The sequence below is a fragment of the Aedes aegypti genome, chromosome 3 (assembly GCF_002204515.2).
Source record: "Aedes aegypti strain LVP_AGWG chromosome 3, AaegL5.0 Primary Assembly, whole genome shotgun sequence".
Lineage (NCBI taxonomy): Eukaryota > Metazoa > Arthropoda > Insecta > Diptera > Culicidae > Aedes > Aedes aegypti.
Genome location: NC_035109.1, coordinates 354,537,602 through 354,563,334, shown reverse-complemented (window position 1 = coordinate 354,563,334; position 25,733 = coordinate 354,537,602).

The following is a 25,733-nucleotide window of genomic DNA, read 5'->3' as shown; positions in this document are numbered from 1 at the left end:
CTTTCCAGAGCCAACAAATGTGTTTTAAAGAGTTATTTGTGTAATATTCCCTAATGTGTTTACCACATACTTGCTATAATTTCTTAATTCATCTCATAGCAGCATACAACAATTGATTTATTACGAATAATTGACAATACGGCAATTTGAAGCTGTTTCCGAGGACGCTGCTGCTGTGCCGTTGGGATGCAATATATTTTCTATTGTTAAGGAATGATTCAAATATTACGCAAAATATTATTTTAAACATATATCTTTTCTAAATTTACAAACCATTACATTCTGGATTATAACTAAAGGAAGGTTGCAATTATGACATTTGACTATAATACAAATGCAGCAAATTAAATGGCGTAGTTAACGTCATGCGGTCGTGTCTTGTACACAACCCCCACTGATTTTTAGGTATAGGAATAGCACACTACACTAGCCAGCAACTGCGCTGGCTGAGGTTTCTATTGTGTGGGCTTCCAATGGGTCGCGACGTTCTCAAACGACCGGTTACGGAACATGAGTCCGTTGCTCGATAAATACTTGTTTTAATTATGAATCGTGGTTTACGGCCAACCAGCCGAGTGGAAGTTTAACAACTACCGAAAAGCTAAACATTACATATAATTTGCAATTGGATTAGATGGACAAATTGATGTGAAGATTTGCGAAAAAGTTACACGTCTTCTCAGTGAGAATCGAACTCACGACTCCCCGATCTCTAGTTGGGGCGCGTTAACCACTACGCCATGAGAGGACTCATGAACGCAGAAGTTAACCTGAATTCGATTTCAGCTCAATAATCACGTGGTCCTCTTTCGCAAAGTGCACCTCTTTCGGAAGAATTAGATGCCCATCCAAACACAACGCTTTCTATATATATCCAATGCCTAGCCCGAGAGCGCATTGTTTTGACGTTGGATAACGTCTTACGGCAACATATGGGGGTACAATTCAGAAAAACGAAAAATTGAGCATGTAACGAAAAATGGTCAGGTTTTGACCGCTAATAACTCAGTCATTTATCGATAGATTTTCAATATTTATCCATGAATCGATTGGAAATTTATCTACGCGTCGATTCAAATGGAGGACACTATTGATTATTAGCAACAAACTATTGAAACATCGTAAAACGTTGACCCTTTTCTTATCTAACCAATCACGTTCAAGCACATTTTTCGGTTCCGCTTCCCACTATAAAAGCGCACCGCACCCTGCTTCTTCCCTCATTCTTCTTTTTGCCGTCAGACTGTGAACACGGTCGGCGAGTAAATTTCGAGAGTCATTCGCGTCCTCAGTTCAGTTTTCAATAGGGCGCGAATACAACACGCATTAGAACCGAAGAACCACGCATTTCGGAGCCGCAGCAACTGAAGCCGCTCATTTGAGTGCACCAGCCAGCATAATCGTTTTCGGCCAGAAATCGTCGCTACCAGTCAGTGCTCCGCTGTCATTGCCATGCGGGAGGCTAGCGCGGTCATTCTGGTTCATTAGATCGAGCGGCACAGCCGTCACCGTCCGTGTAATATTCCCTAATTTGTACGAGATGGCTGAAGAAAATCGACCAAAGCCGCTTGTTGAAGCGCACATCGTCATCCGCACCGCAAATCTCATCGGGCGAGGCAGATTGAAACCAGTGCGCCGTCAAAATGTGTCCGTATTACGCAAATTCAACAACTCAATCGGCCCTTTTGAGAGCCAACAAATGTGTTTTAAAGAGTTATTTGTATAATATTCCCTAATGTGTTTACCACATACTTGCTATAATCTCTTAATTCATCTCATAGCATCATACAATAATTGATTTATTACGAATAATTGACAATACGGCAATTTGAAGCTGTTTCCGAGGATGCTGCTGCAGTGCCGTCGGGTTGCAATAACAGCATAATGCTAATCAATACATCCCTTATCCAGACATCAGTTTCATATAGCCTATTTCCCAGCTAAGAAAACGAAGAATATGAAAGGAGGAGCATCATCTGCTATTCTAAGGGTATAAAGCATCCCTCCTTCATTGAATCTGGTGTCATTCTGTTTTCGCTTTCGAGCTGGTAAGAGCTCCTCCAAACCTGCTCAGCTCCTCGCCACCAGAGGCAAGCTGTTGTACGAGATGGCTGAAGAAAATCGACCAAAGCCGCTTGTTGAAGCGCACATCGTCATCCGCACCGCAAATCTCATCGGGCGAGGAGGATTGAAACCAGTGCGCCGTCAAAATGTGTCCGTGTTACGCAGATTCAACAATTCAATCGGCCCTTTTCAGAGCCAACAAATGTGTTTTAAAGAGTTAATTGTGTAATATTCCCTAATGTGTTTACCACAATTTTGCTATAATTTCTTAATTCATCTCATAGCAGCATACAACAATTGATTTATTACGAATAATTGACAATACGGCAATTTGAGGATGTTTCCGAGGAAGCTGCTGCTGTGCCGTTGGGATGCAATATATTTTCTATTGTTAAGGAATGATTCAAATATTACCTAACGCAAAATTTTATTTTAAACATATATCTTTTCTAAATTCACAAACCATTACATTTTGGATTATAACTAAAAGATGGTTGCAATTATGACATTTGACTATAATACAAATGCAGCAAATTAAATGGCGTAGTTAACGTCATGCGGTCGTGTCTTGTACACAACCCCCACTGATTTTTTGTCAGTACCTTGAAATCTCATAAGTTCGTGACGGTCCTAAATCAGGAAATAGAAGAAGCTAACGTTATCCAACGTCAACTTGGCGGTCGTATCTCGGAAACAACCTCTTACTTTTTTTGACTAAAGCTAATTTGGCGACGCAAAAGTCAAAGAAATTTATAGGAAATATGATGAAAATAAACACGAAAATAGAAAAAAGTAAGAGGTTGTTTCCGAGATACGACCGCCAAGTTGACGTTGGATAACGTTAGCCTCTTCTATTTGCTGGCTTGAGACAGTCACAAACTTATGAAACATTTCTTTTGCTAAAAATCAAATTAATTTTCACACTATTTGTCGCATGTCAATTCTGATTTATTATTGACATTGTGTGTTATTATGTTGTGTTAATACAAAATAATCACTTTACATGTATTCAGAAGCTTAGTCGATTATATTGAAGAATTGTTTTTCAAATGTATTAATTCAAAATAACTCTTTTTCATTGATTTTGTGACCCTGAAAAAGGGGAAATTAGGGAATATTACACAATCAACTCTATAAAACACATTTGTTGGCTCTGAAAAGGGCCGATTGATGAATTGTTGAATTTGCGTAACACGGACACATTTTGACGGCGCACTGGTTTCAATCCTCCTTGCCCGATGAGATTTGCGGTGCGGATGACGATGTGCGCTTCAACAAGCGGCTTTGGTCGATTTTCTTCAGCCATCTCGTACAACAGCTTGCCTCTGGTGGCGAGGAGCTGAGCAAGTTTGGAGGAGCTCTTACCAGCTCGAAAGCGAAAACAGAATGAAACCAGATTCAACGAAGGAGGGATGCTTTATACCCTTAGAATAGCAGATGATGCTCCTCCTTTCATATTCTTCGTTTTCTTATCTGGGAAATAGGCTATATGAAACTGATGTCTGGGTAAGGGATGTACAGATTAGCATTATGCTGTTATTGCAACCCGACGGCACTACAGCAGCATCCTCGAAAACAGCTTCAAATTGCCGTATTGTCAATTATTCGTAATATATCAATTATTGTATGATGCTATGAGATGAATTAAGATATTATAGCAAGTATGTGGTAAACACATTAGGGAATATTATACAAATAACTCTTTAAAACACATTTGTTGGCTCTCAAAAGGGCCGATTGAGTTGTTGAATTTGCGTAACACGGACACATTTTGACGGCGCACTGGTTTCAATCCTCCTCGCCCGATGAGATTTGCGGTGCGGATGACGATGTGCGCTTCAACAAGCGGCTTTGGTCGATTTTCTTCAGCCATCTCGTACAACAGCTTGCCTCTTGTGGCGAGGAGCTGAGCAGGTTTGGAGGAGCTCTTACCAGCTCGAAAGCGAAAACAGAATGAAACCAGATTCAACGAAAAAGGGATGCTTTATACCCTTAGAATAGCAGATGATGCTCCTCCTTTCATATTCTTCGTTTTCTTATCTGGGAAATAGGCTATATGAAACTGATGTCTGGGTAAGGGATGTACAGATTAGCATTATGCTGTTATTGCAACCCGACGGCACTACAGCAGCATCCTCGAAAACAGCTTCAAATTGCCGTATTGTCAATTATTCGTAATAAATCAATTATTGTATGATGCTATGAGATGAATTAAGATATTATAGCAAGTATGTGGTAAACACATTAGGGAATATTATACAAATAACTCTTTAAAACACATTTGTTGGCTCTCAAAAGGGCCGATTGAGTTGTTGAATTTGCGTAACACGGACACATTTTGACGGCGCACTGGTTTCAATCTGCATCGCCCGATGAGATTTGCGGTGCGGATGACGATGTGCGCTTCAACAAGCGGCTTTGGTCGATTTTCTTCAGCCATCTCGTACAACAGCTTGCCTCTGGTGGCGAGGAGCTGAGCAGGTTTGGAGGAGCTCTTACCAGCTCGAAAGCGAAAACAGAATGAAACCAGATTCAACGAAAAAGGGATGCTTTATACCCTTAGAATAGCAGATGATGCTCCTCCTTTCATATTCTTCGTTTTCTTATCTGGGAAATAGGCTATATGAAACTGATGTCTGGGTAAGGGATGTACAGATTAGCATTATGCTGTTATTGCAACCCGACGGCACTACAGCAGCATCCTCGAAAACAGCTTCAAATTGCCGTATTGTCAATTATTCGTAATAAATCAATTATTGTATGATGCTATGAGATGAATTAAGATATTATAGCAAGTATGTGGTAAACACATTAGGGAATATTATACAAATAACTCTTTAAAACACATTTGTTGGCTCTCAAAAGGGCCGATTGAGTTGTTGAATTTGCGTAACACGGACACATTTTGACGGCGCACTGGTTTCAATCTGCATCGCCCGATGAGATTTGCGGTGCGGATGACGATGTGCGCTTCAACAAGCGGCTTTGGTCGATTTTCTTCAGCCATCTCGTACAAATTAGGGAATATTACACGGACGGTGACGGCTGTGCCGCTCGATCTAATGAACCAGAATGACCGCGCTAGCCTCCCGCATGGCAATGACAGCAGAGCACTGGCTGGTAGCGACGATTTCTGGCCGAAAACGATTATGCTGGCTGGTGCACTCAAATGAGCGGCTTCAGTTGCTGCGGCTCCGAAATGCGTGGTTCTTCGGTTCTAATGCGTGTTGTATTCGCGTCCTATTGAAAACTGAACTGAGGACGCGAATGACTCTCGAAATTTGCTCGCCGACCGTGTTCACAGTCTGACGGCAAAAAGAAGAATGAGGGAAGAAGCAGAGTGCGGTGCGCTTTTATAGTGGGAAGCGGAACCGAAAAATGTGCTTCAACGTGATTGGTTAGATAAGAAAGGGGTCAACGTTTTACGATGTTTCAATAGTTTGTTGCTAATAATCAATAGTGTCCTCCATTTGAATCGACGCGTAGATAAATTTCCAATCGATTCATGGATAAATATTGAAAATCTATCGATAAATGACTGAGTTATTAGCGGTCAAAACCTGACCATTTTTCGTTACATGCTCAATTTTTCGTTTTTCTGAATTGTACCCCCATATGTTGCCGTAAGACGTTATCCAACGTCAAAAGGGATGCTTTATACCCTTAGAATAGCAGATGATGCTCCTCCTTTCATATTCTTCGTTTTCTTATCTGGGAAATAGGCTATATGAAACTGATGTCTGGGTAAGGGATGTACAGATTAGCATTATGCTGTTATTGCAACCCGACGGCACTACAGCAGCATCCTCGAAAACAGCTTCAAATTGCCGTATTGTCAATTATTCGTAATATATCAATTATTGTATGATGCTATGAGATGAATTAAGATATTATAGCAAGTATGTGGTAAACACATTAGGGAATATTATACAAATAACTCTTTAAAACACATTTGTTGGCTCTGAAAAGGGCCGATTGAGTTGTTGAATTTGCGTAACACGGACACATTTTGACGGCGCACTGGTTTCAATCCTCCTCGCCCGATGAGATTTGCGGTGCGGATGACGATGTGCGCTTCAACAAGCGGCTTTGGTCGATTTTCTTCAGCCATCTCGTACAACAGCTTGCCTCTGGTGGCGAGGAGCTGAGCAGGTTTGGAGGAGCTCTTACCAGCTCGAAAGCGAAAACAGAATGAAACCAGATTCAACGAAAAAGGGATGCTTTATACCCTTAGAATAGCAGATGATGCTCCTCCTTTCATATTCTTCGTTTTCTTATCTGGGAAATAGGCTATATGAAACTGATGTCTGGGTAAGGGATGTACAGATTAGCATTATGCTGTTATTGCAACCCGACGGCACTACAGCAGCATCCTCGAAAACAGCTTCAAATTGCCGTATTGTCAATTATTCGTAATATATCAATTATTGTATGATGCTATGAGATGAATTAAGATATTATAGCAAGTATGTGGTAAACACATTAGGGAATATTATACAAATAACTCTTTAAAACACATTTGTTGGCTCTCAAAAGGGCCGATTGAGTTGTTGAATTTGCGTAACACGGACACATTTTGACGGCGCACTGGTTTCAATCCTCTTCGCCCGATGAGATTTGCGGTGCGGATGACGATGTGCGCTTCAACAAGCGGCTTTGGTCGATTTTCTTCAGCCATCTCGTACAAATTAGGGAATATTACACGGACGGTGACGGCTGTGCCGCTCGATCTAATGAACCAGAATGACCGCGCTAGCCTCCCGCATGGCAATGACAGCGGAGCACTGACTGGTAGCGACGATTTCTGGCCGAAAACGATTATGCTGGCTGGTGCACTCAAATGAGCGGCTTCAGTTGCTGCGGCTCCGAAATGCGTGGTTCTTCGGTTCTAATGCGTGTTGTATTCGCGTCCTATTGAAAACTGAACTGAGGACGCGAATGACTCTCGAAATTTGCTCGCCGACCGTGTTCACAGTCTGACGGCAAAAAGAAGAATGAGGGAAGAAGCAGAGTGCGGTGCGCTTTTATAGTGGGAAGCGGAACCGAAAAATGTGCTTGAACGTGATTGGTTAGATAAGAAAGGGGTCAACGTTTTACGATGTTTCAATAGTTTGTTGCTAATAATCAATAGTGTCCTCCATTTGAATCGACGCGTAGATAAATTTCCAATCGATTCATGGATAAATATTGAAAATCTATCGATAAATGACTGAGTTATTAGCGGTCAAAACCTGACCATTTTTCGTTACATGCTCAATTTTTCGTTTTTCTGAATTGTACCCCCATATGTTGCCGTAAGACGTTATCCAACGTCAAAATTGTTTTTGGTAGTTTTGTCCATCTCTTTGTATGGAACTCGATCATTGTACAATGCTGGAATTCATTTTGTGATACAATGTCGCTTGGTTGATACGAAATGAACTTTCCAGTACTAGAAATGGCAGAAATTTAATAATCATTCCTAGAGGTAGGAGAGTACGTGCTTGGAGCGAATAAGTCGCTGCTCGCAGTTAAGCTGGATTCATTCGCAGTAGCAGAAGCCACTCACTTCGAGAATCCCGCTGCATCAAGCAAAAGTTTATTTCACTTCACACCTGATTGCGGGCCACGGCTTCGTGCTAGTACTACTGATGTATTAGCACAGCTCAAATGCCACATTATTGAAGAGGTTGCAACTCGCATCACTATAGTGAATTTGGAACAGATGGAAGAGAACAAGTGATAGAAGGGAAGGGAACCTACTCGGATGGAGTAATTAGAACAAACTCGAAGTCCTCGAGCGGCAACTTTGTCTTATTGTGCTGGAATGTGTGGGTTACAGTATTGGGTTCACTAGTATCAACGTAAATAAGGATGTTCACACCATGGTTGGATTGAGAATGGTTCTTAAAATCGATGATGGTCATAATAGTTTTGTCTCATTTTTTTGTGATTTTCACAAATGGTTTTCCATAAGAAAATGTCCTGTTTTGTAATTATAATCTAACAAAGAATATTGCTTTACGGCAAACTGTTTTGTTATGTAATCTAAGCAGGAATTTCAGAACTACAAAGGGTTTATAAAACTATTTTTTAAGACCGTTTTTGGCCTTCTTAGTTATTATCGTATAGGATCAATTTACCCTTGTTGTATACCAAACATTATAGAAACGATCTATTGTAAGATCTTACCAAGATTGACTAGATGTAGAAAAAATCGTACAACATTCTAAAATACGAATTTGTATTGTATTGTATTGTTACAATCAGTCCAACCAATAAGTTAGTAAATTATAAATCATACATGATTTGAAAATCATTTTACCAAAATTAACCTTTTTAGCGGCTGATTTGACACTTCAGGAGTTAATCATCAATATTTACCTCCTTTCACCGATCAGGCCAGGTAGTCGCGTAGCGTTGGTGATTTTTTCAATTGGCTAACCTTGAGTTTCTCCGAGATAATCGGCTGCCCTTCTTCAGTCTCTAGCCTGAAACTAAATAAGGATGGGACTATGAATATGTTGTTGTTTAGTATAATCACCTATATGGTTTTGCACTATGCATTTTAAACAGTTTCTATTCATTTTCAATGCAACATCAAAAGCTAGTTTGGAGTAGAATTCCACTTGCGCTGGAGTTGCTCTCAATCCCATTCGCAACTGTGAAATTTAGTCCCGGGTCAACTGAAGCAGAACCACAGAACTACAGATCAACGCAACATCCCCCATTGCAGCGCACTTCGCTGGCCCTTTTCAATAGTACAGGTAACAGCACATGCTCTCTGAACACATCAACAACGTCTTAATCAATCGCCCACAGGTGTATGTGCGAACTAGGAAGGTACAACATTCTTCCTTTACGTTACCATTGTCAGCAATTGCAACGCTCGAGGCCTTCTTGATTGCTTTCCTTCGGTCCGTTTCAACATTCGTTTAGTTGATTTGGCCCGTCGAGGGAAAAGTTTATTTTGTACCAAGTGTGCATATGTGTGAACTTTTCTGTGGTTTTATTCTTCTCTAATGTAAGGGTTCGAATAAGCTTCGTTGACTTGAGTGTTAATGGATTGTCACAACGAAGACATCTATTGAATGTAATTATGATTAATTTTCGATATTGTAACGCAAAACGCGGGCAATCAAACACGACATGCTCCGCTGTTTCCTCCACACAAGCACAATTGGGGCACGAAGGAGATTCTGAGTGCTTGAACCTATTAAACGAATAGTTGAAATATTCCGTAAGAACCGATACGAAATTCAAATCCTCGCGAAATATTTCGAAACGAAACGCAATTTAGTAGTTATAATTTTGGTATACAAACACGTAACGTTATAAGGAGAGTCTTTTTATAACCCATCGAGCTTAACATAATTTTATTTATATTACGTGCATCTTATTTCTAAACTGCAGTCGATTTTGGTGACAAATATGTGCCATGACGAAGAGTACTAAACTGCCAAAAATAAACAGGTTCCCGTATCTGCAATTAACTTCCCGCTTTTCTCTCAATAACCGTGTACGCACTATACGTTGCGATACTGGGGCGTAATCTTGAGCACTTTTGTAAAATATGGTAAAAATTTCGATTGTTTTTAATTATTTTTAATTTCATAATACTATGAAAAAGTCCAACAGAGAAAATATTATTTTTACAGCTACAGCCAAAGGCGCTTTGATTACCACTGCGCAAAATCAGTTGCGTAAACGGCATTCAACCAAACCATACTAAAGGTGACTGGTTTGAATCCCGGTCCTTTCGGTGTTTTCACGTTTAAAACTTTTATGATTTTGAATAACATAATAACAGATCGAATTAAACTAAATTTTATCGTGAAATTTCAACTAGATTGTTTCTAAATTAAGAGTTCAAGTCCTATTTCATGTTTGGTAGATTACAACACAAAAAAGTTTGATAAATCATACTTTAAATTTCATGTAAACATCAATAAAACCAGTGTTTTAAACAACTTTAGCGACCTGTAGCTAAAAATTGTGACGTGCTGGAACATTTCTAAGAACGGTTTCAGATTCTGCGACCCTAAATCTACTAGAGACACATAATTTGATCCTTGAGACACGCAAAAAATGTCATTTTTGTTACGCTGTGTTATCAATATCAATACAGATTCTAAAACTAGAAGAGTTGTTTGAAAGCTTGTGAAAATATGTGAGATTAGTGTTCTTATGAGCACTTTCACAGTTATCAACTGAGAGCTTTCTTTGCCGATTGACCATTTTTGCATGGCAGGTACGAAGATACTCTATGCCCTGGGAAGTCGAGAAAATTTCCAACCCGAAAAGATCCTCGACCGGTGGGATTCGAACCCACGACCCTCAGCTTGGTCTTGCTGAATAGCTGCGCGTTTACCGCTACGGCTATCTGGCCCCCTAAGGCACCCTAAAAATGTAAATGGCAGTGAATGTAAAGTCCATAGATGTCCATGAGAACACTCTTTGGAAAATAACGCCAGAAAGAAGAAGAAAAGAAGAAGAACGGAGGAATTAACAGAATAATTGCTAAATCAATCGAGATAAATTTGGAAGAACTGCAATAGTAATAAATTCGAAGAGATATTGCTGGAGGAACTTAACAAGGATTTTTAAGTCGAGTTTAATTGTGCGTCTTTAAACAAATCCTGGAGAAAATTTGAATTCTTGGAGGAGTCACTCTATAAATGACTAGAAAAAAAAATGAAAAAATATCGAGGAAAGGAATTTAGAGGAATGTCCTGTAATTTTCTTGAGAAAATATTGGATAAATTAGGCTATTCAAAAATCTGTGAATCTATTTCTGGATAATTTCTGCAAAAATTGAGTTTTTAATAAGTTTTGAGATTATGGCATTTTAAGATTCTTGGTTTTAAACTGACTTCAACATTAAATTATCAATAAAATTTAAACCTTGAGGGTATTTTTAAAATTATGAAAAAAGTTCTGAACCAGAACAACATAGCATTGAGGAATTGCAAATTAGAGTGAAAAGTTCATCAATGTTCGTTCAAACAGATCCGTTGTTCAATGAGCGTTTGCCTTATATATTAATTTCCCGCGAAAAATACTGTTGTGCTTTTCCATTTCGAAATACTCTAGATAGCCCAACAAATGTTGATCTAAATCCGGAACAATCATTAAATTCAAAATAATAATTGCATGAATTTTTTGATTATAAATTGTGATTTTTCCTAAAAACATGATCAAAATCAACTAAAACATTAGAATTTTGAAACTTTGATGTCGTTACCTATTTTGTGAAGATTCATTTAATGCCTTGCGAAATTTTGCATACGATACCAATAATAAACAATCCGAAAGAATGCATTTGTTTTAATTAGTGACCGAGTAAGTTTTGTCATACTATAAGAGGGGGTGGCTTGAATAAACCTAGCTTGATTATTTATACAAAATAAATTCCTCGTTCAAAGTGAAAATGCATCGAAGGCATACCTCAAAATATCAAGAGCACATATCTAATGAAACAGACAGTGGATTATCGTACAATGCTGTTGTCGATTTATACCACGGATTTTGTTGAGCGTGAATGGATCGCATTACCAACTAGAGATGACTCTCAGATCCTTATCCCACTAGCCCAATATCTTTTCCAAGACAGCTGTGAAGATGCAGAAGATTCTTTGGTTTTAAGTAACAATGGTTGCCTAACAAACAATAATTCCCTTCCCGACGTGGCCGGCGCCGTTACTGACTTTAAAATTTGAGCTCTCGATTTGTTCACTTTGAGAATGGTTAGCTAATCTCAAGCCCAACTGAACTGCAACTTTGATTGTTCTGGTCAATCACGGAGTAGCAACTATGAATTGTACGGTCATCTGTACCCATGCTCATGCTCAACATTGAGGACTCATGACCCTCTATAATATTGCTAAAAGGTTTTTTTACCTTTTCTGTGGGTGATATACTACAACAGCCATTCCATGAAAAACCGATCTAGTGGGTCATCGAATTCCGTGAAAATTTGCTATTTTATTCCTTATCCGAAATAAGGATGCACGTATTTTTTGATTTTTTGATTAGGGTGACCATTTCCAAAATAAGGTGACCAGAAAAATCGCGATTTTGCAAAATTTTTATTTTTAAAATAATTATAACTTTTGAACCGTTCTACCGATTTTCAATCTTTTTGGACGAAATGAAGGCTAGAGATTTTGACTTTTCAGGAAAAATATAAAATTTCACAAAAATTGTGTTTTTTTACATGGAAAAACTCAATAGTTTCCGTTTTTTCGTGTTTTGAAGGCCTCGGAACCAAAGGGGCTATTGCTGTTCTTATTTTTTCTTGAAAGTTCAGAAAATTTTACGTTTACTGTCAAATTTTCAGCGATGTATGTTTTTTAGTTTTTGAGATATATTTTTTTGAAAATAAAATTAAAATTTTTGATGTTTGAAAAAAAACATAACTTTTCAACAGCTCAACGGATTTCCAATCTATTTTTATGGAATGAAAGCTTAAGATTTCAGAAAAAAATAGAAAAAAATAGAAAACTTTGAAAAGTTATTAATTTTTTCATTACAATGTATGCAATTTTCTAAAAAAAAAAAAAAAGAAATTTTTATATTTTTTCACGTTTAAACATATTTTTATCAGATTTTTCAATTTTGTCTGAAAAGTTGAAATTTTAAGCTTTCATCCCATAAAAAAAGATTGGAAATCGGTTAAGCTGTTCAAAAGTTATGATTTAAAAAAAAAATCTAATGCGCTGAGACCTACAGTGTGCGCCGATGAAAAATGACTGATTTTTTATTTTCAAAAAAAATATATTTATCTCAAAAACTAAAAAACATACATCGCTGGAAATTTGACAGTAGACGTAAAATTTTCTGAACTTTCAAGAAAAATGAAAACAGCAATAGCCCCTTTGGTCCCGAGGCCTTCAAAACACAAAAAAACGAAACTATTGAGTTTTTTATGTGAAAAACACACTTTTTGTGAAATTTCATATTTTTCCTGAAAAGTCATAATCCTTAGCCTTCATTTCGTCCAAAAAGATTGAAAATCGGTCAAACGGTTCAAAAGTTATATTTTTTTTTTAAATAAAAATTTTGCAATATCGCGATTTTCCTGCTCACCCTATTTCGGAAATGGTCACCCTAATCAAAAAATCCAAAAATACGCGTATCCTTATTTCGGATAAGGAACAAAATAGCAAATTTTCACGGAATTCGGTGACCCACTAGATCGGGTTTTCATGGAATGACTGACAAAGGAGTAGAAGCGTCTGCTATGCCGTTTTTGTTCGAAACAAAACTTAAAATTTTGCAAAATTCCGTTTGTTTTCAATTTTCCGCGGAAATATTTTTACAATTTGCCGAAACGAAACGAAATCGTAAAATAAAAATTCCGCCTGTATGAAGTTCCGTGGAATTCCGCGGGATCTCGTTTTGAAGCGTGTTTGACGGAATCATTCGGTATTTCGCATACCCTTAGAACCTATGCAGGTACTGCCAAGGTTGGTAGATTTCGTATGGCAATGTTCTTGAAAATCCAGAAAATATTCTATCCTTCTAAATCTTCTAACGGATTCATCAAGGAAAGTGATTGACATCGTTTGAAAATTAACGACTGCCGTTCAATTATAGGTACTTCGGAAAATGCTTTACCACCTTCCAGGAAAGCCTCATTTGAGTAGGCACTGAAACTGAAACTGATCCCCTCACCGCTGATCCGATTTGGCATAATTTCCAGTTTAAACTTTACTTTTCCCCAGAACGTTGCCAAGCAATGCAAGCCCTTATGCCAAGCCTTACATACTGGCACTTGAGCATGGCGGTCCTTGTATGCATGGCCCCATGGTTTTATTTTTCCTCTGGAGCACATCGATGACGACCATCGACATGCTTGCGGGGGATCCACCAAGCGTAAATAAGATAATATTATTATTGCTTTTATATTTCGTTCACCTTCTTCTAGGAACGTGTGACGAGGTGTAGGTGATACTCGATTTTCCTTCCTCTTGGCATTACGTCTTCATTTGGACAGAGCCTGCTTCTCAGCTTAGTGTTCTTCTTGAGCACTTCAACAGTTATTAACTTAGAGCTTTCTTTGATAAAGTTGCCATTTTCACATTCGTATATCGTGTGGCAGGTACGATGATACTTTATGCCCAGGGAAGTCAAGGAATTTTCAATTGCGAAAATATCCTGGACCGACCGGGAGTCGAACCCAGACACCTCTAGCATGGCAGGCCCCGTAATATTACATAATTAAGTAATATAACGTGAATCGAAATACGCAAATGGATTTTCCTTGGATGGAATTTAAGTAAAAATAGGTTTGGGTGTATTAAAGAAAGCTTTATTTGGGCCCCTCTTGAAGTTGGTTGACTAAGTTATTGAGTAATCTTGAGCAATAGGATGTTATTTTTGTTACTCTGTGTAATGAAACATTCTAATAATTCTAATAATCTTTGAACTGAATGGAAACAAAAGAGTGAGATAGCAAATTTTCTTCGATTTTAAGTACTTTAGAATATATGAAAATTATGAAATGAAAGCGTCCATTAAATCAAGGCATACCTGTAGCTGCTCATAGAACGTCGATTGAGCGGTGGTCGGCTAAGGCTGATGGCTTCGTCCCTCTCAAGACGTGTGAATATCGGCGTGAAATGTGATATGCCATCGGACGGAGTGGTAGCCGTCTTCGTTGACCGAGAATAAGACTGGCAGAGAGTTCCATGCACCGACACCTTCAAGTTCTCCGTTGCTTCTTCTCAAGTCAGAGGCATAGGTGTGGGCATCCACTCAAGAAGTACCTACCTACCAGCAAGTTGGGTGTGCATTGTGATGGAATGACAGGCACCATACGTACATAATCATCATACCACGTTCTTGAAGACGACGAAGGCGAAACGATTGACGGCCGGCATATGCCAAGATATCGATATGTCAATAAGTGCTATGTACAACAGTCGGAATTGGACGTGATATGGAAATGGCTGTAACCTTGCCGGCGAGGTGCCTCCGTACTCACACGTGAAGATATGAAATAAACCTAATAATCGTGCTTTTATGCACCATATCCGATCGATGACTTTCAATTGAAACGAAAGAATGAAATCAATAACAGCACTTTAATTTTATGAATCTAGTAAAGCAGAATCTCAACTCTTCAAAATAAGGGAACAAATGGAAACCTAATTCCATTCCAAAAAAATTAATCAAAATTCGATTAGGTTTAAATTTTAGTATTCCGGCTGAAATTCAATTGAAGTTTAATATTTCAATTCGATTTAAGTTTTGGAATGGAGCCAAGTTAGCATTTGTCCACTAATTTTGAAGAACCAGTTGAGATCTAGCTTTACTAAATTCATGAGATTTAATTGCTGTCTTTGAAATCATTCTTTTGCTTCAATTGAAGTTCATGTCGAATAGAATTTAATTCAGTATTCAATTGGAATCCCAATGGGGATTCAATTGGAAACTTAGCAGTGATTCAATTTGGAATCTTACCAGTGAAATTAGTTTGAAATCCCATTGAATTCGATTAGAATCTCAACGATAATTTGGTTGAAAACCTACTAAGGATTTGGCTGAAAATGTCAGTTCTATTTTAGTGTCCTGAGTTCGATGAGTTTTTGTGCTCAACATATTTAGATTACGTCCCAAGGAAATAACAAATCTGCCGACTTTACTAACATATCTAGCAATAAACTTCACAAATGTTCTGACCCAGTTTCCCAAACTTCTTACACATTTCCCATTCATTTCTGGAATCAGTTCAATTGTTCTTGGAATGCTGGCTAAGCTGTCAACTGAAGAAGAAGAGCTTCCCAAATAATTTCTTTCGATTTGTGGACACATGAGAGACATGAGGCCATACTAGAGGGACGAGGCGGAGGTACTTGATTTAGGATTTTCCACCTGAGTCCAACAACTTTTGCTTCTTCGTCTTCTTCCTCAACTCTGCCATTCAGCAATCGCCGAGTAGTTGGTTGGAAGAAGATGCATTGCGATGGTAGCTCCCCGGAACAAGCGACTGCTAAAGAGATAGATTTATGTGAGGGAGCTATGTGACAACTTGCTTTTCTTTGGGCTAAGGCTTTTTTCCGTCACCGTTGCTCTTCAACCGGAGGTTGAACTTTACTTCCTTTGCCTAGCGATGAGCAAATGCGAACGCGTTTCCCCCGTGTGTGAGTTTGTGTGTGAATTGGGTTTGATTTATGGCGCTGTTTTCTTGTACTGAACGGGCGGGAGAAAAATGAGCCAGCAAAGTTTCGGTGGGATGATTCATTGCTTAGCTGGATGTGAAGTTCCACGAAATGGGTTGTCTTGAAGTACTTTTGTTGCAAAAGCAGTCGCATTGTGTGCAATGAGTTTTCCGGGGGTGTATTAACTCAACATCATTAAACATGACAGATTACTTGCAGCCCGAAATTGGATCGTCATCGTTCCTAATAAATTTGGAGATTTTGAACGAGAAGGGTAATCATCGAAAGAATCTCGTTTACATAGCTAACTAACTACTGGTCCACACCCCCATGGGCGGTATGCTTCAATTGATTCCAATTCCTTCCAGGAGCTGCTGCAATATGTTCCAACAAAGCGATATTCCCTCTTGGCCGTTGAAATCTGGTCTGACAGCTGATCAAGCGCAGCCACTCTTATCTGCTCTCAAACATAAAATCCGAAAACTACCAAGTCATGTTCTATTGACTGTTTCCAAAACAAAAATTTCGAATACAGTTGCATCCAACTGCAAACGGCAGATCCTGCCAAAACATGTGCCCAGTCAGTCAGTCATGAACATGGGAGTTGAAAAGATTGCGCTTTGGTTTGCTGTTGTCGGTAGATGACTTTGCATAATGTTTCTGAAAACCCTCCCCGTTGTAGAGGGTTTCGTTAAATCAAATTGAGCAATTGTGTTCAATTCAATTCAATCATTCCAATCGCTGTATTGTCTGAGGAATGTGATCCCTACTGGTGGTGCAGAAGTGCACTTTATCGCTGGAGAATTGAGGGCTGCTGTATAGAATTCTCGACGTGATAGGGGTCGATGAAGAAATGCATATCATCTTTGGGTAATTACAAAACTCAACCAATCTGCGAGCAGAATACATGTGTTACTGATACGTTGTTAGCAGAGCATGATTCATTTGAGTTACAAAACTGAGGTTTATGGGTGTGTTGTAAATCACGTCAAAATCTATAACATTGCGATTGTTTCTTTGTAAAGTTATTATTTTCTAATTACATGAGATTCGGATGACAATATTAACTTGTGGTACTCCGTGTTTGACGAATGTTCAATAAAATAAAGATGATATCTTTTTCGATCATATGATTGAACAATAATTTTTCAACGAATTCAGTTTTTTTTTCATCAAATACAGTATTGTGTTATTAAAAACATAATTTTCATTCTTCAAAAAATCTTCAATAAATGCAACTTTGTACTATGCAACTTATTTGCGGTGCTCTCACAAGAGCGCAGGACGGCACTGACGTCCATCTTCCGGATACAATTCCAGATCTTCATTGTCAACTGCTTTTGTATTTTTCTTCGAAAGACAATCATTTTTAATGAATATTAACGCTTTTAGATTTTGCTTATATACACTCCTGATTTTCTTATAAGTTTTTGAAAACATGGATATTCACCACATTTTGAGATAAAAATAGTCGTGCGTCACAGTTGTTTCAACCCTATGGACATTCAAAGTGAAGATTTTTCCACAACGTTCATTAACACCCCTGCATTAAATGTTTGTAGACATGTTGAAATGTCAAAACCCACCATTCCCACAAGCAACAGAACCAGGGTGGGTGTACGGCTGTCAACTACAAACAAAGCTCGCCTAAAAATCATCTCTCACGCGGGCCGACCCAAACAGCACAGGCCGAAAACGCGGGCCACGCCAGGCAGCAAATGCTGATGCTTTTCAACACTCAAACAGCGGGATGTCTAGCAGCGTTGTGAGTCACTCAAACACTCCCACAAAACATGAACGGTAGGTGCACCTCGTTGCGTATACCCCCCCCCCTGAACAGAACTGACTCGCTCGCCCATATAGGAAAAAATGAGTAGCAATTATTTTCGTTTATTGTTTATCAAATTGCTATTCATTGTCTCAAACCGTCTCCGGAATGATAAGGACTACCCGAAAAATGGCCATCATCGTAGGAATGCAGCTACAATATCCTACAAGACCACAATGTCAATGAATCAATGGTTTATGCTGCATTACAGAAGCTTAAATTATCGAATTGCCCTGGACCTGATGGTATTCCGTCCTGCATCTTTAGAAAATGCGGTGCTTCTTTGGTGGCTCCACTGGTAAGCATTTTTAACAAATCGCTGCAATCGCAACTGTTTCCAACTGCTTGGAAAACATCCTACATGCGGCCGGTATTCAAGAAGGGCGATAAGACCGATTTTGCCAACTACCGTGGAATAACATCCCTTTCAGCAGGTGCGAAATGCTTGGAAACCATTGTTAATAAAGTAATGTTCAGCTCGTTCTGTTGCTATATTAGTGAGGCTCAACACGGCTTCTTCCCTAGGCGGTCGGTAGAAAGTAACTTGGTTGATTTTACTTCGACCTGCATTAGGTCCATGGATAATGGAGCGCAAATAGACGCTGTTTACACGGATATCAAGGCTGCCTTTGACACTGTGAACCACGAGATTCTGTTGGCGAAATTACTCCGACTCGGTGTTTCAACACGAATGTGTAATTGGCTGCAATCGTACCTTAGAAACAGGAGTCTCTGTGTGAAGGTTGGATCTACTGTATCGCATCCTTTTCACCCTGCATCTGGGGTACCGCAGGGCAGCAACCTGGGACCCTTATTGTTTGCGCTGTTCTTCAATGATGTGACTATCGTTCTTGCAAATGGCGGTTTGTTAATCTACGCAGACGACCTAAAAATTTTCCTCGTCGTGAGAACTGAAGCGGACTGCAGAGACCTCCAGGAGCTATTGAACCAGTTCGCACGCTGGTGTACCATGAATTTCCTGGCTGTTAGCGTTTCCAAATGCTGTGTGATTTCATACCGTCGCTGTAAATCACCAATTTTGTACGATTACAATATAAATGGTCAGGAACTCGAACGTGTGGACAAGGTCAAAGATCTGGGCGTTTTGTTGGATTACAGATTGACATTTAAACTGCATTATGCCACTATCATTGACAAGGCGAACCGTCAACTGGGCTTCATCTTAAAAATTACAAAAGAATTCAACGACCCGATGTGTCTGCGTTCCTTGTACTGTTCTCTGGTTAGATCCATTTTAGAATTTGCTTCTATAGTATGGTCACCTTATGAGGCAGTGTGGATAACTAGAATAGAAGCAGTTCAGCGTAAGTTTGTGAGACATGCTTTGAGGGATCTACCGTGGCGTGATCCGTTGAACTTGCCTCCTTACGACCATCGTTGCAGATTGCTGGGACTGGAACCGCTGCACGTCCGGCGCAAAAATAGCCGAGCTGTTTATGGATCGAAAATTGTTCGTACGGAGGTTGATTGTCCTGCTTTGCTTCAACATGTGCAATTTTATGCTCCAGAGCGCGTACTACGGACAAGGCAACTGATCCAGATAGCTTCCAGGAATACTGGTTATGGAGCAAATGATCCGTTAAATTCCATTTGCAATGAATTCCGACAAGCTTATGGTGTATTTGATTTTAACTTGACGACAAATACTTTTAGACAACGCTTAAGCAGAACACGTTTTATAAATTGACTATGTTTACATTTTTTATTGTGTTAGTATTAGTATTTCATTAAGACCATGATGTCCGATGGAAGTAATCAAATAAATAAATAAATAAATAAATAAACATCGCCTTCTTCTCGTTTCCTGAAGCTGATGTGGTGCTCCGTGTTAGTCCTCGAAATGGATTCCGAGAAGGGTCCTGATCGTTTCCGGTTCTGCGACCGGCGGAATACAGCTACGATGATTTTATTGTACGGTAGCATATTGTTGTAACAGATACCCAGGGGAAATCCGGATCAAATGATATATCAATCCAGGAGCTCTTGCAACCTCGAAACGGGAACTCTTCCGGATTGGGATCAAACAGATCCAAAAACGGTATACTGACACACAGTGAAATTTTCATCACCATTTTTCCACTGGCCACAAAACCAGGAGAGAGCAGGACCCTTGTTGAGAACCATTCAACCGGAACACCACAGCAGCTTCATGCGACGGATATGAAGGATCTTGGTCGTGAAGGATTTTTGATGATGGCAAATGTTTGATAAAAACAAAAAAACGCCGAAATATGTATGCTTTCGCATTTCAATTTATGGCTCTGTTGAAGAACCTGTTAATATAGAAATTTCGACGGCCAGTACCAACAATGAGGGATGTGTGGATTCCAGTCACTTTAGACATAACCTCCAAAATTCAAATAAAAATAACGTCAACGATTCCTGCAGTGAATGACAAATCCTTATGACAAAATGTAAAGAATTCCTGCAAGGAATGTCAAAGAGCAGGATAGTTAGTTGACCATGATGAAAGAGCAACAGAGAAAGCCTTTGTTTTCGTGACGTCACTATGCACGAATTCGAAGAGTAATAAGGTGTAGACCGCGGAGGAACAGCTGATCAAAATTCACTACAATGTGGAGATAAATTCATAGGGGAAAAAGGGGTTCCTTCAAACATCGGAGAGATATCAATTCTAGGAGACCGTGAGGTGAACAAGTGTGCCGCCCGTTTTTCATTGTTTTTCAATGGTTAGAGGATTCAGAGCATATGGGTTCCTTGGGAGACTTGGTCCAGTAAATTAAAAGAAAGCTTATGAGCAATTTTTTTTCACGGAAATGGTCCATTCATGACATGGTACTCACAAAATCCTGAACAGAACTTTTTCTTTATCAATTCGTTGCAGAATTCTATATATCTTCTTCTTCTTCTTTTTGGCATTACGTCCCCACTCGGACAAAGCCTGCTTCTCAGCTTAGTGGTCTTATGAGCGCTTCCACAGTTATTAACTGAGAGCTTTCTTTGCCAAAGTTGCCATTTTTGCATTTGTATATCGTGTGACAGGTACGATTACACTCTATGCCCAGGGAAGTCAAGGAAATTTCCATTACGAAAAGATCCTGGACTGACAAGGAATCGAACCCAGACTCCTTCAGCATGGCTTTGCTTTGTAGCCGCAGACTCTAACCACTCGGCTAAGGAAGGCCTCAATTCTGTATATAAGCCTAGATATGATTCTCAAGAAGTCCATAGCAGGAATCAAAAAATAATCCTGGGCTTGGACTGTCACACAATGCTTGTAACAGTTCTCACAAAATAAAATTCGTTTTCAATGTTTAAAAAATAAAACTCTATTCTCTCTGATCGATTTTCGTTAAATACTACGAGAAATTGCTTGTGTACTGAATAAAATGGCCCAGCGTTCTATTTTGTTTGTGAGGTTTGGCCCGCGGCTCAAAAAAGTTAGGCAGCCCTGCCCTAAAGGAATCTCTGGAAAAATCTGGATTTATAACTACATAAATTTCAAGGGAAATATTTTAAAGATTTGCAAGATGCATCCCTCAACTGAGTAAAGAATTTCTGATAATATATTTGGAAAAGTTCTTGAACGCCCAGCAGAGTTGTTGAAGAAATCCCTAGCGAAATGCTTGGGAAAATTCATGAACAAATATTTTCTTGATAACATTCAATAGTTTGTAGAATGACTTTAAGAGAAATTCATGAAGAAAATATAAAAAAAAAATTCTTGAGTTTTCCTGGAAGAAATTTTTAGAATATTGCTATCAAAATTTCTTTGTAGATTTCTTCTGTAGAATTTCCGGACAGATCTATAGAAGAACCCATGAGTGATGTTAGGAATTCTTGTGCGATTGTGTTCTTGCTTTCTTTGCTCATGATTGCTTACACTGCCGATAGCATTGCATTATTTTCTTCTGACATGCACTCGCGCATCAGATTTCATGTGATATTCCTACGATGACACCATATATCGGTCAATATTCTTAATATTATCGTACATTTGTTTGAAATCTGCCTATTATTATCATGAACTATAAAAGAATGACTGCGAACAAACTTAGCTCATCCAGCAATCACGATCTTTTGACATTTGTTTTGTTCTTGTTCTCCGAAGAAATAATCTGTGACCAAATTGTTCGCTGTTGATTCGTGAGCGTGTGAGCGTGGCTCTTCTTTTACTTTGGTTCATTTTGCGGTAACGGTATGATGCTTTCCACCACTGCTGCAGGGACAAGCGACACTACCTACATACACTTCTACCGCAATTTGTGACACTTTTTAAATTCTTTTGTTTTAAACTTTCTGCTAGTCCATAATGCACTTTCGTTTGATGCTTCTTCCACGAAATTTGTGACTTAAAAGTTTTGATTCATTATTGAAATTAGATTCCAAGCTGTTTCACCTTGAAGACTGTACAGTAGCATCATATTTTGGCACTGAAATTCTTCAAGACGGCACTCCAGGCAATACTTGGAGTGAGATAGGAAACATGTTTGGAAAGAGAAGGTTTTTTAAAAAAGACACTACACGTTAATGCTTCCAGTGGGCTATTTGCCCTTTGATGGAAGCACCACACTAGACAACGGACTAGCATGCAACGTCCAGTGGCTCAGTCGGAAGACATTCCTGTCGAAAAGTTTTCCGGCCTGAGGCGGGAATCGAACCCACACTCCTTAGCACGATGCGGCTAAATGCCTCGGTGACACTAACCGCACGGCTACAAAGCCCACGGTTGTACATACACAGAAAGAATATTCAAATAAAACACGATATACGAATGCAAAACTGGCCTCTTTGGTTTAAGCTCTCAGTTAATAACTGTGGAAGTGCTCAAAAGTACACTAAGCTGAGAAGAAAGCTTTGTCGCAATGAGAATGCTATGGAGAAGAAGAAGATTTTAAATTGACTGTGAAATTTACTGCCCATTACTGCATATTTGTAACATTCGACAAAAGTAGGCATTGAGAAATGGAAAACCAAGTGTGCATTTCCTGGCAGTATGAGAGGAAACTTAAATTTCTAAAAATTACCAGGAACTCAAAAGTGCTTATTTCAGGCTAATATTTCGTACAACTCATGTCACATACTAGGTGAATAGTCAGAAAATAATTCTGATAGAAATTCCATTGCTATTACATTACGAATCTCATTTCTAATCTCAATGTGACTGTTATGCAATTATAATTACCAATGTGACAAAACAACTTGGTATTTTTCTCAAATTTTCTAGAACAATCTGACAAATTTCAGTAAGATGATCGAAAGTATTTACCATTTGGTGACTCTCCATGGTATTAACTACAATTTGTTAAAAATATCGAATGTGACTGTTATGCAGTTATGGGCAGTGTAGCTCCATAATACGGGGTTAGTATTTGATAAGGTGTTAACCTTTTTGTCAATTCCAAATATACATGTATGCAATCATAACCTTTGACATGATAAACAATTAAGTACATGATGAGCCTTTTTAAGCATGATCTACTCATTTTTACTCTTCAAAGATAGTTTCGTCGATATCCGAATCATTGAGGAAAGACTAACAAATGATTTTCGATCGTTGTTAAAACATTAGGAACATGAAAAGAAATCGGAATTAATGTCAAACAGTAAACCTAAACTAGTTGAACGTTGATTAACGTTAAGTACCCTGGTAGAACCGATACCGACTGCAATTTTCCGAGAAATAAAACTTGTTCACCGGCATTAGAATGAAGCACTACAACTGTTTTCGTTTGTTTACGTGAGCTGCATTCGGTTTCATTCCAATTCTGGTATAGGCTTAGGAGGCCCATGTGGTGGTGGTGGCAAGGGGGAATAGACCACGAGCCAGGAAACGACCGATTCAAATAAGTTGAACGATATTCTCCGGGGTATCCGGTGTCATCCAACGACGCACGGCGACCGCGCTAGGTTATGGTATGATTGACTGGCTAAACATGTAGAGCTGAGGAACGCCGGCTGGTGTTTGACGGAGGGTAGGGAAGGTGTTTTGCCTAACCTTTACTAATCTGGTCCCGCCCTCACATTGCACATTAGGTCAGATCACAAAATTAAAACTAATTTTGAATATAAGGAAGATTTTTCAGAGCAACAGTACTCTTTTACGTATTCTGTATTAGTTTGCTTAAAAATCCTGAGTAACTTAATTATCAATTGGACAATTGAGTTCTGAATAAACATTGTGTGCACGTTCGAACTGCATAGCAAGTTTTTTAACTTTTTCGCAATTAATTAGTTATTATTTGTCTTGCAGGAATTGGCTCCTGAGTTTTTTTTTTTTAGTTTTAGATAATTCCCAAAAAAGTTTAGAGCCAGGGTCCAACTGAGAAATTTTGTTTTCAAAAGTTCAAAAACCGTTCAATTTTTCAGAAAAATGTTTGAACGGCTTTTCAGAAAACCGTTTTATAATTTCTTTTTGCCGAACCTGTCATATAATTTTCATAGCGAGTGCGTTGGAATTGCCTCCTCCTCACGTTTTAAGAAGAATCATGAGTTTTAGTTCATCGTCTATAATCACGGATTCGCATTTTACTTCACATTTTGCTATTGCAATGCCCTTTACTTCAGGGAAATGTTGCTTGACGACTGTATGATGCAGCTAGAAAACGCGGTGTTTCGGTCGTTGCAGTCTTTGAGAGTATCATGAACAGTTTTGCTTCAATATCCGACGTTTTCAGTAAATTATTTTACCTAATTTCTTGCAACGGCAAAAAACACAACGTTTCCTGGTTAACATCAAACAGGTAAAATAATGTGGAGCTGATAGGATGGAGAATCACCTCAGGGGATATTTGAAATGTTACAGAGACATGATCAGAATCAAAATCAGCGTAAGTAATCAGTTGGCTACATAGTCGGGTTTCTAGAAGAGGAAAAACAAGTAGGGCTTTCTGATTAGAGAATTAGTGAGAAATATCCTAAAGGGCATTCATCAAATAAAATTCTGTCATTGGAAGTTGGACAAACATATTTCCATATTGTGTTGGACCATCCTAATGTCATGTTGTCTCAAAATGTTGTCTGTATTGAATTCTGTTGCCGAAGGCAAATGTTCTCTTAAAATCATCTTCGAAGCAAATATAACTTTTTTCCTCCTAATTTTCTGACCTGGCCCACTGTGCGTTGTGTGAGCTCTGCTTCGGTCGGCGGAGGGCGTGAAAATTCGAAGCTAAAGTTGATAAGGTCATTCAAGCCGAACCAAAGTCGGTTGAGAGTTGGTGGGTCGTGTGGCGCAGTTTAGGATTTTCTTGGACGAATGATTGTACCTTGACTGTAGTGTTCGTCTTCGTCTCCACTGAGGCCCTGCTGTGATGCGTTCCAGGAAATAGGCAATTTATTGATGAAACAGAGCACGTTCCCTCGGACTGGAGTTGAACACTCGACTGTAATTGGATACACCGCCTCCCAACGGGATTAAAAGGTTATTAGGCAAAACTATTTTCAGTCACATGCCGGGGAAAATCGGAGGAAAATCCGAATCGAAGGGGAAAAATCCTTCGAAAGCCGATGTTCGCCGGAACGCGTGCCAGGTGATCCGATTGCGTTGGTTGGTGCATGTGGTCCGCGGTGGGGATTTGCGGTGATGCATGACAGCGCGTTTTTACCCTGCGTGACAGTAATGTAAGATAAACAACTCATTTGCCGCGGATTTCGATCAATATAACCAGGGACTTTGGAAACACGAGAACACGTTTCAATGGATTTGGTTTAAAATA